This window comes from Copadichromis virginalis, linkage group LG4 (genome assembly GCF_057382275.1).
Source record: "Copadichromis virginalis isolate Kocher_CV1m ecotype Utaka linkage group LG4, C_Virginalis_male_GT1.1, whole genome shotgun sequence".
NCBI classification, from domain to species: domain Eukaryota; kingdom Metazoa; phylum Chordata; class Actinopteri; order Cichliformes; family Cichlidae; genus Copadichromis; species Copadichromis virginalis.
The window spans coordinates 14676947-14694209 of record NC_140621.1 but is presented as its reverse complement, the minus strand read 5'-3'; the positions used below and the strand labels follow the sequence as shown (position 1 = coordinate 14694209).

The window sequence follows — 17263 nt, the reverse complement described above, 5'->3', positions numbered from 1 at the left end:
ACCCTCCACCGCAGAATAGATCGCAACTGAGTAGATGTGGCTGTCATCACGCTGCATAGCTCTGGGTAGAAATAAAGCACTAACAGGGCAAACAGAGCGTTATTAGCCAGGCATCTGCACCACTACCATGAACCAGGCATGTGCACCCTGGCACCACCACAGTAATGATGGGAAAGGTTTTTCCTTTGAAGGTGGATTGCACTGTTGTTCCAGGTTGGAGGAAAAAAAGAAGAAGCTTGTTTTGGCCTGAATGGCGCTGGAACTGGGTGTGAATTTCGCAAGCACCTGTTGATTATGGAACCAAAGGCAATGGTGGTTCACTGAATTCTTGCCAGAGAGTTTAGGCATAGGCTCTCAGTCATCCAGGTCATTCGGGAGTATTGAAAGAAAGTGATTGGATTTCTAAATTTCATGAAAATGTTTCACCTTTCAGTTCTGGTTCAGCCCAGAGCCCTTGAGTAAGTCAGAGTCCTATCAGCCGGGTGTTGTAGCATTGAAATAGTTTCTGCAAGTGCTTAGCTGGCAGTTGGACTGTGTGCTAATAACATACAGCATTGTTTTTAACTCCTCAAACTGTGCTTCTGTAACTCTGTGACGAAGCTAGCGTGGAGATGACGCCACTCTTCCATTCAATGGCTCTGGATCATTCCAAGTACAAGTTAAGTAACATGAAATATGCTGTGCAGTGGGGAGTGCTCAGATCTCTACACTGCAGAAACCAAAGAGCCACTCCATAAACTCACCACAAAACATAGAAGAGCCACCCTGACAGGACAAGACTCAGCTGTACATCTGCATCTAAAGGACAAAGGTCACTCTTTTGAGGATGCCAATATTCACATTATGGACAGAGAAGACAGATTGTTTAAAAGAGGAGTGAGACAGGCCATCTATGTCTACTGTGAACAACCATCCTTGAACAGAGGGGCACACCAAGCATTGAAGAGAAGTTGGTCTTTCCACTGAATCCAGACTTCTTGACTCTTATATGTAGAGCAGGGTGGTCCAACTCCAGTCCTCGAGAGCTACCGTCCTGCAGCTTTTAGAGACATCCTTGTTCCGACACACCTGAATCAAATGAATGGCTTGTTATCAGGCCTTTGCCAAATTTGATGGCATGCTGAAGAGGTAATCCAACCATTTGATTCAGCTGTGTTGGAGTAGGGATGCATCAAAACTTCATGGCGGTGCAGTGAACTTTACAATTCACAAGCAATCTACATTTAGATAATGGGGAACTCCCAACACTCCAAAAGCCAGATAAACATATTTCCCATTCGACAAAACACAGGAGGAGTAATGTCAGTGACGATCAGCTACTACATCACTGAAACAGAAGTCAGATGACTCTTCTTAGTGTGACACTGACCAACATTTGACTGATGTAACAGTATCACACAAATTCATATTGAACATTTAGATATCAGCGGTTTAAATAGGCTGTTTTTTTTCCTTGTGCGAGTAAAGTGCACAGAATACGGGACGGCAAGCAAGGCTAACAGCTGTTGTGTTCACTGTAGCTGGTTTACATGAGTGCCAACATGGTAATGGTAATAAGTGCAGAGTGTTTGTTTGTGTGTGTTATCTTACATGTTTCCCTCACTTGTCCAAGGTAAATTTCCCCAGAGACAACAATGGCTAATCTAATCTAACATCTGATCTAACTTCGTTATCAGCTGGAAGAATTGACAATGTCTTGAAAAAGTTTTGGTTCCAAGAATGTGACTCAGACCTTGTTATTGCCCAAAATCAGATGAAGTCAGCTAGGCCTTTAACATCTAGTCTATCATATTTGATGTATGGGTTTTTGAGACTTCTACATCAGTGTGACTGTTTTTTCTCACTGAAAAAAACATAATAAATTGTACAATACGTTTAAGGAAATTAATTGCCCAAAAAATGTAAAAAGCCAGATGTAGTAAATATGATTCAAATTAAAATTCATATACATCACCCCCGCTGCTTCTTACTTTTTCAAGTCCTTATTTGCAGCATTTCTCCCTTTAAAAACTCTGAGTGATTTTCTTGTTAATTTGGACTTTTTCTAGAAACTCTCAAGGCATTTGGCTGCACATCCATCATATTTAGCACCACACAGAAGAGTGTGCCTTGATCACAGGGTTTGATTGGCTCTCTAAAGCCTTTTGGCTGTATGGATTGGCTCTTACATAGTTATTTTCTACTGAATTTGAGCACTCAAAGCTTTTTTTAATAAAGCCTCATTCACCCATTCATGCAAGTGCTTTTTCTATGCCTAAGCAGTTTTAACCTAACGTTCACATAGGCCAACAGTCTGATGGATGCATCAGAGGCAACTCGGGGTTCAGCATCTTGCCCAACGATACTTCTGACATGCAGGTTGGAGCAGCCTGGGATTGACCCACCAGTGTTCCAATTAATAGACAACTGAAGTGAACATAAAAAGGAAAAATCTAAAACTTGAACAAGATAGAGGAATTTGACACTGTCAACACGTCAAAGTGTGTGTGTGGGCGGGGGGGTGTTACAGCGCCAGATGGTGCAGGTATGCTGCTGTACGTTTATGCACACAGCAACACGCACATGTTATTGAATGAATAAACAGACAAATTCCAGGATATTCCCAATCCTCCACATAGGCACAGCTGTGGGAGCAGGATGCCAAGTTAACACAATGTCAGTGCATTCACACACACAGGCTCAGACAACGAAACATCATTTGCACATATACTCCTTCATGCACGCCTTTAACAACTGCTTTACTTAAGTGAAGAAGCTCTCTTATCTCTTTTGTCATTCTGTCCATCTTATATCCACTTAGCACAGTGGTAACACACTGGTAGCCATGCTTTTATAATTCATAGCTGCCCCATAAGCTGACAGGAAGCGGATGTGTGTATTAGCAACCTGTACTGTGTCCGACAACAGGGAGGGTGTGAGTGACTTAGACAGTAACTACAGACAAGTAGTGAAGCCTCATATATGCAGTGTTCTTACAGTGGAGGTGAACACACAGAGCAGTTACACATGCATGATGTGCAGCATTTACAGTTTTATTTAGCAGTGAAAATGGGCACCAAGGCAAAAAGAGACCTTAATTGAAAGAAATATTTACTTTAAGGCAATAATTAGCATATAAGTAGTAGCGAGCAGGTGGTCTTATTCTAAAGTTTTCACTGATTTTTAAATACAACTAACTAGGTGTAAAAGCGCCTGCACATGCACGTATTCTCTGCTTCTAAATGGAACCTGTTTTGCTTTTATTTTGTGTCACATACATTATTACAGTGATGGATGCTCATTTTAAACCTGTCCAGTGGTTCAAATAATGAGGTCAGCATGTGTATAATTAATCCCCATCTTAAGCTGCCTGAAAAAAAGTTAAAAGACTAGGCCTTTTTCTGCATATAGCAAGAATTCTTGAATGGTATAGTTTTGTTTGCCTTGATTTCAGATGCACTGTATTTGTTAAAAAAATAATATCCCAGCTCTTCATTGCTAAATTATAAATTAAGATTCAGGACAGTGCTTCGGTAATGCGGCCTCAATGCAAGGCATCAGCAAACTGCAATTTTAGATAAGCAAACAACTAAAAGGAAAGCCCAAAAGAAAAGAGCAGGGAAATAGCATAATAAGCATTAACATTTAACAACAACAGAGTTCATAAAGTGAGTTCTAGAGGAATTTTTAATGGGCTGCTTGTAATTTAGCACACAGGAATGTAGAGTTCTTATAGAATTTAAATAACAGGGATGTTTTCCAGATTCTGGCATAAATACTAAGGCCTGTAATAGGATGAATATTTACGTGCACTTGCTAATACCAGATGTTAACAGGGACCAGCAGTGTGTGGTGACGTTGGGATTTCTCTAAAGAGGTGCTGCGATAGAATAAATGAGCACAAGAAAAACTCCTTTAGAGAACAGACAAAACATGAATGAAGAGAAACCACAGTGCACATGAATGAAGCGGGGGAGAGGGATGGAGAAGAGCAGCAAGTAAAAAGTGATGGATGAGCTGCGCGTGCCCTCAGTTTCAGGTGAATCTCTCGGGAGTTTGTGGGACCACAACGTGGATTTAGATGATCACTCGGTTACAGAATGAAGGAATAGGGTTTTAAACAGAGACAGAGGTAGCAGTGATCGCTCAGGTGGCTGCAGGAAGGAGGAGAGAAGGTTTAAAGATGCAGGTGGGGGTTGAGAATTGAAGGACAGAGTGAAAAGGAGGTCACAGTATAGGGAGATAAGCATTAATTAAATATGTGGGGTGTTTGACCATGTCTAGGATAAAAGCAATCACCTGACTGAGAGGGACAGCGGTAAAGACAGAGGAGGTAAGAGGAATCGTTAAGGAGGGTAACACTGAGAGAAGGGGACAGCTATATAAAAGAGAAAGAAGCAAGATTTCTCTTGAGAGGACATGACCAAAAAAGACAAAGGAAAAGGGGAGGTGTATATTTTATGATTTATATTTTAATATCTATCCAGACATTTTTAGAGTTTGTATTTTTAAACCAAAAAAACCTTCATATGTGTCCTTTATAAGAAAAGTCAACTACTTTTGCATGTTCCCATTATTTGCTTATGTCCTGGAAGCTCCATTTACAGGGGGAGGGGAGTGGGTATGCAAGATCATCAGGCTCTTGTGCAGTGCTCTGCAGCTTAATGCAGATGGTTTTACATGTAAATTGGTGCTGCACAAGAACTTGAAATGTATTTTGGATTGAATAACTGGTTTGCATAGTTGTGGAGAAAGTATTTTTGTTCGTTACGAACAGTAATATATACTAATACTCGTACTAAACAGCAGTATTAGCATCAAAATATTAAATACAAAGAATAGCCCAACTGATCGGTCAACAGGACGATATTATTGCGAGAAATATAACTCTTTGCCCAAAAAATGCGCATCAAGAAAATAACTTTCATTTATCCTCCAATAAATGAAAATTTAAAAAGTATAGAAGAAAAGGGAGAACGACACTTAAGCCATGTTATGAATGTTGACATTGCATACTTTGTCCACTAGAGCGCACTGTGCAACCTCCCTGTTTGCAACATACATGTTACAACGAACGTCACAAACACAACAACCAGCTGATCAAGCAAAGTCGGGTGTATACACATAATCTATGACTTGCCACAATAGAAGATTCTTTTTAAACTGCACTCTTATGTTATCTTAGGAAGGACTCATAAATGCATGACAATTATTAGGGAAATCGTTTTTCTTCTTTTTTTATCTGCTCGAAAGAAAAAAATATCAGTCGATATATCAGATTTTTAAATGACCAAATATCTGTATGGTATTGGTCTTAGAAATCCAACTCTCGGGCTCTCCTTTAAAGTTTAATTCATGGTCTCACAAATGTTTCTGTCTGCCTACACATTTCAGTTTGGAGAGGGGTTTTCACCCACTGCAAATGTGCTCCCATGCAATCTGAAAAAATCCTAACTAATAAATTTAAATTGACAAAATAATAATTACCTTATGCTGACTGTTAGTAATTAAATGTAGAAGAGAAGTTGCTCAATATCTCAGGGGCTGATGTCACCATGTTCCCCCTTTTAGACACACCCCTGTGTATAGGAAAACTGTAGCGTGTGGTCAAAATTTTCTCCTTTTATTCACAATGTTGCTGTTAAAACCGCAGTCCTTGATCCATAAAGAGACCCACATGCAGGAGGAAATTTACAGTTTCCTCCTGCATGTGGGAATTTTAAAAGATGGTAGAAGAAAGAGCTGGAAAGAGAAGAAAGCCAGATGTGGCGATGTGCAGGATAAAAGCAACATCTTAGAGAGACAGACATCATCGGGAAACAGATATTTAATCACAGCTGTGATGGAATTAATAGCACAAAAGGAGCGTTTGTACACAGCTGAAAAGCTTGGAAGAGAATGTAAAATAAAGGCTCCAGGGCTTAAAAGGAAGGAGGGTTTCAGACAGACCCGCAGGACATTTTGCTGTGTTTCTAAAGAAGGTATCAAGGGAGGGGGATAATAAGGGTAGGTAGGCTAAAGGATGAAGGGAGGAGATTTAGTAGAAGATGAAAAGTTTTACTGCATCTGGAAAGTAAAAATGATAAATCAGAGAATGTCGGGAGAGATGGACTGAAGGAAGATAGCAATTGTGCCAGTAGCTACAGGGAAGGAGGTGTAATAGAGATGCAGTTAGAAGGGGAAAAAAAACAAAACAGATTTTTGCCAAATTCCCAAGGTCAGACCTTGCAATGCTTAAGAAAAGCAAAATCTGAGATTCTACAGACCTCAGTTAGTATGTTAAATTTCAAACCAAACACAGCATATCAGCACGAACGCCTACCACTAAATGTAAGCATGGTGGTGAAGACATGGTGATTCAAGCTTTTTTTGCAGCCACAGGACACTTCGAAGTCATCGATTGGACCATGAACTCTTCTGTATACCAAAGTATTTTAGAGTCAAATGTGAGGCGACCTGTCTGACAGCTAAAGCTTGGGCAAAACTGGGTCATGCAACAAGACAGTGAGCCAAAGCACGGCAACAAATCTGCAACAGAATGGCTGAAAAAGAGAAGAATCAAGGTGTTGCAGGAGGCCAGTCAAAGTCCGGACCTCAACCTATTTGAAATGCAATCGTGAGACTTTAAGAGAACTGTGCATAAACGAATGCCTGCAAATCTCATTGAACTGAAGCAACGCGATAAAACAGAGCAGGGCAAAAGTCTTCCAAAGAGATGTGAGAGAATGATGAAGTCATACAGAAAATCCTTACGCTGAATAACTTACTTCTGCTAAAAGCTATTGAATTATAGAGTCTTAGTTTTTACACCCACTGCTTTTGTATTTTGCTGCATTTTTAGGAGTAGGAGCTTCAAATTGATACATTTGGTGTATCGACTATTTTGAATCTCAGTGACCTAAACCTTAAGGTCAAAGTTCAAGTTTTCTGAAAATCTTGCGAATGCAATAATTTGAGAACAAGGCGACATGGGATTTGTAAATTGTAAAATACTATAGGTGTGTCGACTTGGAAGCTGAGTGTTTTTCATTGAGTCACGATATGTAAATCCTTAGAATTGACAGGGGATGGGTCTTTTTTGGTCTTTAACCATGACTCTAAGTCTAGCATGCATATATTTTTCTTTCATTACATGTCATACGTATAGAAAAATCTTCTTTTTAATGTTTATACTTAACCAAGCCTTCTTATTTTCATATCAGAACTGATGTGTGTAATTGCATGACACTGTTTTAATAATAATAATAATAATAATGTATAATTTATTGATCCTTTATTGATTCCCCCGTGGGGAAATTCCTCTCTGCATTTAACCCATTCACTCTGTGAAGCAGTTGGCAGCCATTGGGCACCCGGGGAGCAGTTTTAGACCACACGGTGTCTCCAGCCTCATGGCAGCAGTTTGTTTCAGGGCAGCTGAACAACAACCTCTGAAAGGATTCAAGCCAGGCTCCAAAATCTCGAGGAAAGTCTTCACAGAAGAGCAGAAGCTGTTGTGGCAGCACATTAATGGTCCTGGATTTAAAATGAGACATAACAATAACATGTGAGTGTAATGTTTGCTAGCTGCGTGGAGGGAATCCTGAAACAGCCATGTATGAAAGCGATAACAGATAAGAGGGAAAACTGGAATGGGATGAATTAATGTTTTGTGAATGTGAGAGAAAACTAGGTAGAGTGAAGGAGGAGCGGTGAGAAGATTTGAAACATGAACAGAGAGATGTTTTCGGGGGGGGGGGGGGCTTTGCTGTTTGAGTAGGGACAGACTGAGAGAAGGGGGGAAGAAGAGAGAGATAGAGAAGAGGTGTGCAACCGAGCAGAACCTGCCTCGTTCTCTTTCATCAGCCATCACCGTGGAAACTAGCCTCCTCCTCCTCCTCTTTCCCTCCCAGCTTCTCTTTCCTTCGCCTGCAAAAAGGTAATCAGAGAGAGCGAGAGAGGCAGAGGCACAGAGAGAAGGAGGAAGAGAGAGAGAAAGAAAGCGGCACAGTCACCCAGACTGAGCTGTCAGAGGCGCTCCGAGGAAACAAGCAGTCCAATTTGCTCTGCTTTTCAACTTTCTTTCCTGTCCGTTGCTCACTCCCTCCTCCTCTGTTATCTAGTTGACAAAACCATTTAAATTGTGAGTGCGTGTGTTCGTGGACACGTGTGGCCAGGTTTACACAGACCACTTACATGCAGATTTTGGATCACATGCCAACTCATTGGGGTCAGCTTGCTTGGGACAAAGGCTGTCCTCCCCATAGAAACTACAAAAATGGTTATCTGTCAGATGTCTAACAAAAAAAAGACCTATGTTTGCATTTTAAAATGTTTTATGATCGTAGAGAATCAAAGGGATAAGAGCTTTCCTATTGTGAAATACAAATCTAGGTATGAGGTTAGCCAGTAGTCATTCACGTATTCTGTTCAAACTACTGTGACTTTCCTTCATGCTGAGCCGTGGAGCTGACATGTTTGGCAGAAAATTTACTCATTTTGTCGGTTGGATTGCCATGCTACTCTTGGGATGGACCGTAATCGCTTTGATGGTCCCCTGACTTTCCATCTAGTGCCAAAATCAGGTCACAGATTTTGTCCAAAAGTAGCATGCTAGCTCACTAAACTCCGACAGTAAGCATAATGAACAGTAACGTGGCTGTAGATACTATCCAAAAAGGATCATATGAATTACATTTTTTGTATCCCAAATAGTTTTAACTACACTGGCAATCTAAAAAAGCTAAATTATTTCAGTTATTTGACCATTTTTGGTTGGATTTGAGGAGTTCCAGTTAGCCACATTTGCACCATAATCAAAGTCATGTTACTGTATTGGGTCTTAAGCTTTTTTTTTGTCTTGTTCGCATTTAGATACTGGAAAAATGAATGGCACCCTGTTTTTGTTTTAATTAATCACTTGTGCTTCAATCACACAGGCCTAGAGACCAATCATCAACCTCCTGGCAACCACTGGTTGCTAGGGGAAAACAATATATTCCTTTCCTGGTTGGTTGGTGGTTGCTGAAGGTTCCTGGCTATGTCCTGTCTTGCATTTCTGCTGCAACCAGGCACTGCTTTTTGTTTGAGGGCAAACAGTCTGGTTTCCTTCACACTTTCCCGGTTGCCTATACCTCTTTGTTACCAGTTTCACCTAGAGACTGCCACCAACCTCCAGAACCACTTTTCAACCAGTCAGACACACCAGGAATATATATTTTTCCCTAGTGAGTGGTCATTTTCAAGTTTCAAAGCGTGGGTGACAGGGGTCTTGACTGATGCCCCATTCCCACAGCAATCGTTGCTAACGATATATAACTGTAGCCATTAATCAAGCCATTGATATTGCTTAAAGTTTTAAGTCATAGCGTCAAAATGGCAAAATCTAGAATTCGTTATCTTGAGGCTGAATTTCAAAGGCTCTGAAGTTTGCTCAAATAGTGAACATCTAATCTAAATCAGCAACTTGTCTCACACGTGGTGCAGTGTCAGCAGTTTTTAAAACTAGACACCTTTCCAAAAGTTGAGCTACGCAATTGTTCTTTTGGTAGTAATATATGGTGTAACCTCACTATATACATTAACACAAGGATGACACCTCTAGGAAATAAAATGTGCTAGACTGTAAGTGTATGTAATTTGCTCGTCATGGATGCAATAGCTACTTTTAATGCCAGCGTACATCCTTTACAAATTCTTTTCTAATTTTCTTCTGCTTTTGAAATAAGCCTGAAGTCCAGTATTATTCCAGACATTATGACTTTCTCCACCTGCCATTTGCTGTCTGAAGAGTCACCACAAATGCCCTTCCTTTCCACTCACCTGCATTCGCCTCATTAATGAGGCCCTGCAGTATTCATACTACCTCAGCTCACCATGTCTCACTTGCCTGTTTGTTAATCTGTGCCTTGTAGCATCCTGGCTTCCCGTTTGGGTTTTTTTTTTTACATTGTATTGTGTTTAAAAAATAATAATAACCTTGCCTGTGGTTTAGATTCACCGGATGCTTCCAAGTAAAGCTCACTTCTTGTTTTTAATCACCCATTTCACAAGTTCTGCTTTAGTTTGAACTGAAATGCAGACATATCCCCTGACCCTGACTACAAAATATTTTCCTTGCCTTGCTTTTCTTAACAGTTCTTACAATAGACTGTGTATGAAACAGTAATGTATCTGCAGTTTGAAAGGGTAAGGGCAGTGCAGGTGTGCCTTAAGTGACCTTTCTGTGAATTGCAATGTATGCAGGTTAGGAAAATGACACTTTTAGGCCTCTGTAAGCACTTTCCTGATTATGTCAATCACATCTTAGTGAATGCAACAGGATGTTAATGGTCCCCATTAGAGTCAAAAATGACATATTTTAGATTGTATTTTAAGGCAGGCCTAGCTTGTTGCTGACACAATTTATCATTCACATTAAATTCAATTAGTTTTATTTGTATAGTGCAAATCACAACTACAGTCACCTCAAGGCGCCTTGTGGTACGGTGCTATTGGGTCTTTAAGATAAGATGTCAACACTGTTGCTGCAGCATTTTTGATCAACCAAAGGCTTTTCAGGGAATTTTAGGACAGTTTTTCACCAGCTTCGGCTTTTTTCTGCCTGTTAAAAAATTGTGTACAAATGTGCTTTTCTACTCAACACTTGTATGGATTGTGTTATTTAAGTTATCTGTGCTTTATTGTGGGGATCTCGTACACTGAGTTTTAGTCTTTTAGTGGGTGGCCAACTTCAGTGTTGGACTCTTCTGTGAATACAGGGTTTGTGCGTGGGTGAGAGTTGGATCAAGGACAAACATCCACCTTGTGGCTCATTTGTCACAGTCATGGGGTTACGCAGACTTGTTGTTTGTATGCGTCCCCTTTTTTAACCTTGTTTTGAGGCACAAAATTTTTATTTATTTAGGAGTGGATTATGTTCAATGTTCAGTATATTTTATTTCACAAGAACTAGACTGATACGGCATTGAATAGCTGTATTTTAATTAAAGCATTAAAATGTCCGATGCTTTGATTTGCAAATGAGATAATTTGACAATTTAACTCAGTAACTATTATAAATAATTCTCAGGTGTGTGTGTGTGTGTGTGTGTGTGTGTGTGTGTGTGTCCATCTTAACAGCTCTATCTGTAACATGCTGATATTCTCCAGAGTTTTTTTTAAGGTATCAATTATTTTTACAGTGTGTATTAAAGAATGCGTGGTATACAAGGGGGGGTGTGCAGGTTTGCGCTTATGTTCATATGTTTTATGCATAAGTGACAACAGTTGCATGCTGGGCCCTGTAGGAGAAACTCAACCACATGACTCAGATAAAACACACAAAGACGCACACACAGGCAGACAATCATGCATACTCTGAACTCTCATTCCTGTTTGTGTCCCATAATGCTTTGCTGTGGCTGTGCCTGCAGCTGCCCTCGAGCAACTGTGACCTTTGTGAGGGAAATGCCTCCTGATAGATGCTCCCACTACGCATGTGTGTGTCTCCATGTTCTCTTCTTTTTTGTTTGTGTGTGTCTGTGATCATTACCGTGCTGTTTATTAGACTGAAAAAACAATAACCAACAGCAAATTTGAAAACATGCAGTCTCCTCCATGCACTTACACTTGACTGCCCAAGCACACACGTGCACGACTTCACAGATTAGCTCGCGTGCCAGTGTCCCCGTGTTCAGATTGATGTCTGTAGCTGCTTATGATAAAAAAAAAAAAGATTATCTGTGTGTGAAATTGATAAAATAGCCAACTGGACTGGGGCCAGTCTACTGAATTTTATCCCACTGTCCTCAGACCTCAAAACAACCCAACTCTCCTTCTTTACTATAATGAAATTAAGCTTTTGGAAGGCAACTATTGTAGGAACATAACACCTTGTACGTAGTAGCAAATAACACCGAGAAGACCTGGCACTCTTTTCTGCTTCCCCACATTAATATAACTGCTGGAGATACAATATAACACTTGCATGAGCAATAATTGATCCAGTGTACCATCGTCAGTGCACGTACGAACTTTTCAAGCATACTAAGTAGTCCCATTATTTTAGGAGCCCCATCTAATAAAGAAAAGTAATATCCAGCTGGCAAAGGATATAATTTCACTTGTGGTATGCAGGGAAAGGATAAATGAAAGTGCTCTTTAGGAATGAGGGAAATGGTTGCCTGCTGGAGTCCCAGAAAGGTGGCCTCAGCTGTGGTTTCGTCCTGAAAAGAGATATTTATTAAAAGGCTGTCATCCAAACGCCTTCGTGGAAAGATTTGGATGTGTGCCGGCTTGAGTAAAATCTCATGAATAGGAAAACACTTAAAGAAATGAGATGTATGTCACATTAAAAAAAATAAAAAATAATAGCGCACTCTCCTTACATAGTGAGACAAATGTGTGGCTCTATTTTAATGATCTTATTAATCTTCTGTAACTGAGACGGAAAGATTTTCTTTCTTCTAAGCCAATTTGTTAAGCCTGAACTGAGGGGCTTTAATTTAAGCAGCCACCTGAGAGCCTCACATTGGATTTTTCTTTAAACGCCACACACCTTTGTTCATTTCCACTGTTTGTTTTATGATTTTTTTAAATGTTTTACAAATGTGTCATGGTGCAGATTTGAATGTTTTGTTTTTTGGCCACAGTGAATAGCTTATTAGCTTATTAACTTTTTTTTGCTTCTGCTTGGCGATACTCAAACAGACCACTTCAACAGTATTAACCGTGCAGGTTAAACTTTAGGACTACAGCAGTAGTGAGTCTAAATTACCATTTGTAGTCATTCAAATAATGTGCAGACAAGGAAAGACACATAGAATATAATAGAATAATCCTTTAATTGTCCCACAAGGGGAAATTTGGTTGTAACAGCAGCCAAAAAGACAAATATACAAACAAACAGGACACAGGACACGGAACAGAAACATACACAATTTTTCTTACATATTTACATTAAGGACAATGGTTACTATAAACAGAGAGAACTGTACAGTTATTGAATAAAATAAAAATAATTACAGGTAAGAGGCAAACCAGGTTGTAGTGCAAATTGGTTAATTAACTAACTTATTGCAGTTACAGCGCAGATGTAAACATCTATGTTTGTTGGGAGCAGTTCAGATTGTACAGTCTGACAGCTGCAGGGAGGAAGGACCTGCGGAAACGCTCCTTCATGCATCGAGGATGCAGCAGTCTGTCACTGAAGGAGCTCTGCAGTTCAGCACCATCTACATGCATGGGGTGGGAGACTCTGTCCATCAGAGATGTTATTTTGGCCAGAGTCCTTCTGTCTCCCAGCACCTGTACTGGGTCCAGGGTGCATCCCAGAACAGAGCTGGCCTTCCTGATGAGTTTTTCCAACCTCTTCCTCTCAGCTGCCGATAAACTGCTGCTCCAACATACCACACTGTAAAAAATGACAGATGCCACCACAGAGTCATAGAAGGTCTTTAAAAGTGCTCCCTGCACTCCAAATGACCTCAGCCGCCTCAGCAGGTAGAGTCTGCTCTGACCCTTCCTGTAGAGAGCATCAGTGTTGTGGCTCCAGTCCAGTTTATTATTCAGGTGAACACCCAGGTACCTATAAGAGTCCACTATCTCAATGTCCACTCCCTGGATGTTCACCGGTGTCAGTGTGGTGGGTCTGCGTCTCCGGAAGTCCACCACCAACTCCTTCGTTTTCGTTTTTGCATACTAGCTCCCCATGTCATTAGGCACACCTTCCAATACCAGGGATACCCTTTTGTCTTGAGAACTGACTCAAATGAACAAGGTGCTGGAAACATTCCTCGGGGATTTTGGTCCATAACATGATGGCGTCACACGGTTGCTGTGGATTTGCTGCTGCACATGCATGATGTTAATCCCCACCGTCTAAATATTTCAGCATAAATCGACTCTTCAGACTGAGCAACATTTTTCCAGTGCCCTTGTGTCTACACAGGCAGACAGTGAAATTATAAATGGCTCATGTACCCCTAATTTTGATGAGCATGTGGACTGTAGCCTCAGTTTTCTGTTCTTAGCTGCTCCTCACTGGATATGGTCTCTTTTTGTACCGTAACCGTAGTGATGACTGTGCAGTAAAATCTCTGAATTTGGATTGTTGGTGCTGTCTGCCACATTCAGTTACTTTAATCAACTTTCCTCCCCATTCAGTTCAAAGGTGGTCTTCACTATTTCTGCATGCCTAAACGCACCGAGTGCTGCCGTGTGTGTGTGTGTGTGTGTGTGTGTGTGTGTGTGTGTGTGTGAGTGTGTGAGTGAGTGAGTGAGAGAGAGAGAGAGTGTGTGTGTGTGTGGGATCATAGGCTGGTTTTGACACTTGACATAAGTGTTTGTGACAACTGACTCACTTACTGATACAGCATTTGGAGGTACATCACTGAAACATCACTGTAGGCTAAAAATATGTGACTCATATAGCCCCATGTGCGCGCACACACACACACACACACGCACACACACACGTTTTAGTTACAGTAACAGGGCCAGACAGCGCGTTTGACTGACAGAGATCCACATCGAGATTGTCTGACAGCTACCTGCTCCCCAGTTTGGATCCTTGTTTTAGTACTCTCCACTGCTATAAAATGTGTACAACACATACTTGTTTGCTTAGTGCTTGACAGGGTGACGTGGAAAGCGTGAAATATTAGACATGACAGCTTCAGTATTTGAGCGTCCGAGTCCTCATGTGCCAAAATTTTGGAATCACTCTGGAATCACCATGTGTTTTGATTATTTACTTTCCTGTTGGAGACTGGCTCAATGTCCTCCCCCTTCATTATTACTGCATCATTAAAAAAGCAGGTAGTGAAGTACACATTTAGAGACATACCAGCACTACTCATGCGCAGTACACGCAGTACTTAATTCTTCCTGTTATTCTAAAGTTTTGGAATAAAGTGTTCATCCCTTATTTTGAGCATGTTTGGAAATTACAACCTGAGAAGTCCTGGATCAGCTCCAAAAGCAATAAATCTGTATCCTCAGCTGTGAATTCATTCAGTCGAATAAAATCACTGAAAGACATTTTTTTTAAAATCTCAACGAGACAGATCTTTGGTGAAGATGAAGCATACGTCTTACTACAAGGATGACAGTGTTATATATTTTTGATAGATGCTACAAATCTCACAGAGAAATTCACAACATTCTGAGTGTGTGTTAATCCCGCTTGCTTGCATATTTTCAGTCAGAAGCTCACAGTCCATTTGTTTCTCCTGAAGGCATAAATCTTTAAAAACAGCAGTGCAACCAGACAGCAGACCGTTAGCACATTTTGACCCAAGCGGAAACCACCAAGTGATATCCCTTAAGAAGCAGTTTGTGTAATAGCTGCTGGATGATACCTCTAAAAATAGATCTCACACTTCAATACTGAATTTTAACAGCATGCTTTGAGAAATATGATCTGTAGTTTGTTTATTTATTTATTTTAGCTGCTTCGGCTGACTGATCGATCAGCTTGTTCCATAGAGTCTACAATTCAGAAGAATTGCTCCTCCTTCCACAGTATTGCACAGTACTTAATCAAACTCATTCATCCAGTGGGTCTTCATCCAAATTGTGCATAAGGTCATATTTGTAATATGAATTTATGCAGTAACCTGTGATTTTTAAAATATATGAACGATCTTATCTATACTTTTTTTTAATCTAGTTTTGTTAGGTTTTTTAACCTTTATTTATATTGGACAGTGTAAAGAGGATTTAAACCCAGGCCTCTGGAATCGCCTTATGGCATATGTGTTCTCCACTCCACCTGGCTTTGTACTATTGACAGTGTTGGGAAGGTTACTTTTAAAATGTATTCCATTACAGAATACAGAATACATGCCCCAAAATGTATTCTGTAACCTATTCCGTTACGTTACTCAATGACAGTAACGTATTCTGAATACTTTGGATTACTTAATATATTGTGGCGAGTTCAGACAAGGAGGAGATGGAGGTATCGTTTGGTCTTGCTTCCCGTGAGCTAGCCAGGGAGCACAGCCGTTTATTACATTTGCAGAAGAACACACTGCCACTATGGAACGCCAGGACTGCCATAATGAATTAATTAAATACACCATTAAATAATTAATTAAATGTGGCAATAATTAATTAAAATTGGAATTAATTAATTAAATAAATAGTTATGACACATGTAATTAATTAATTATTGACACATTTAATTAATTATTTATGTATTTCACATTTTAATTAATTATTGACACATTTAATTAATTAATTATTGACACATTTAATTAATTATTGACACATTTAATTAATTATTTAATGATATATTTATTTATTTCATTTTGGCAGTCTTGGCGCCTGGCTCTCATCATGAAATAATTTTATCTGTCAGCCTCACCCATCAAACTCAGGGGGCGGGGTTAACGCTGATCGAGTCAAAACCATTGCTTTGGCCTGGTGGCCATTGTTTCTAGCACACAACAACCGGCATGTGGAAGCTAACAGAACTGAGCTTTGAAAAACCCTGTTTGTGTGTCACCAAATACCGTTTTAATATTTTTTTAGCCGAGAATGTAGTGGTTTAATCTTCATGTGTCTGGTCGGTTTGTCAAGATACAGCCTCTTTGCAAAAGTGTTTCGATGATTTCGGAGATGTCTGCCCAGTCTCACGGCAAAGCGTGGGATAGACCCGCTCGCCTCGCAAGCAATCCCACCGACAAAGCGCAGGCCCCGGTACACAGCTGTAGTAACCCCCGCTGACTTCTTTTACTGAGGTTATATTTATCGGTGTTTTATTTCCTGATGTTCTTATGTGTCCTACGTGTTTCAGTCGCCAATTCTGAATTATAACTAACATTTAAAACATGTTTAAGGAGGAGAGAGAGCAAATAAATCTGTTTAACATCTGATCTTTGGGTTTTTGTTCAGTAATCAGCGTGACCTGTGTATAAACGCATAAAAGAGATAAAGTTGGTGTTTCCGTCATGTAGTAACTGCTGGCTTTAACTGTACAAAGGTTGTTCGACACTATGAAACACATACAGACTTCATGATGTTCGGCTAATATTTTTATTGTGAATATTAATCATGAGGGTAAACGGCCCTGTACACCACGGAGCGACGTCAGCATATCCACGATATCCTCAGCTCCATGAGTTAACACAAAGTTTCCAAGCTGACTATCTAACTGCCAACTATTCCAGAGACGTGAAAATATACAGCATAAAGAAAAGTGTAAGAGACTCAGCAGCAGATTAGAATAACAGTTATACATTTAATAAATCACCAAATGAATCCAAGAAACGAGCAAACCTGTTCCGACAATTTGAATTTGTATTCCCTCAGCTGCAGA

At 40.1% G+C, this 17263-nt stretch overlaps 1 protein-coding gene across 1 annotated transcript in view; it reads left to right on the top strand.

Moving 5' to 3' along the window:
- Positions 1-17263, top strand: part of cacng3b (calcium channel, voltage-dependent, gamma subunit 3b) — a 36583-nt gene that overhangs the window by 1627 nt on the left and 17693 nt on the right. The gene's annotated exons all lie outside the window — the stretch shown is intronic.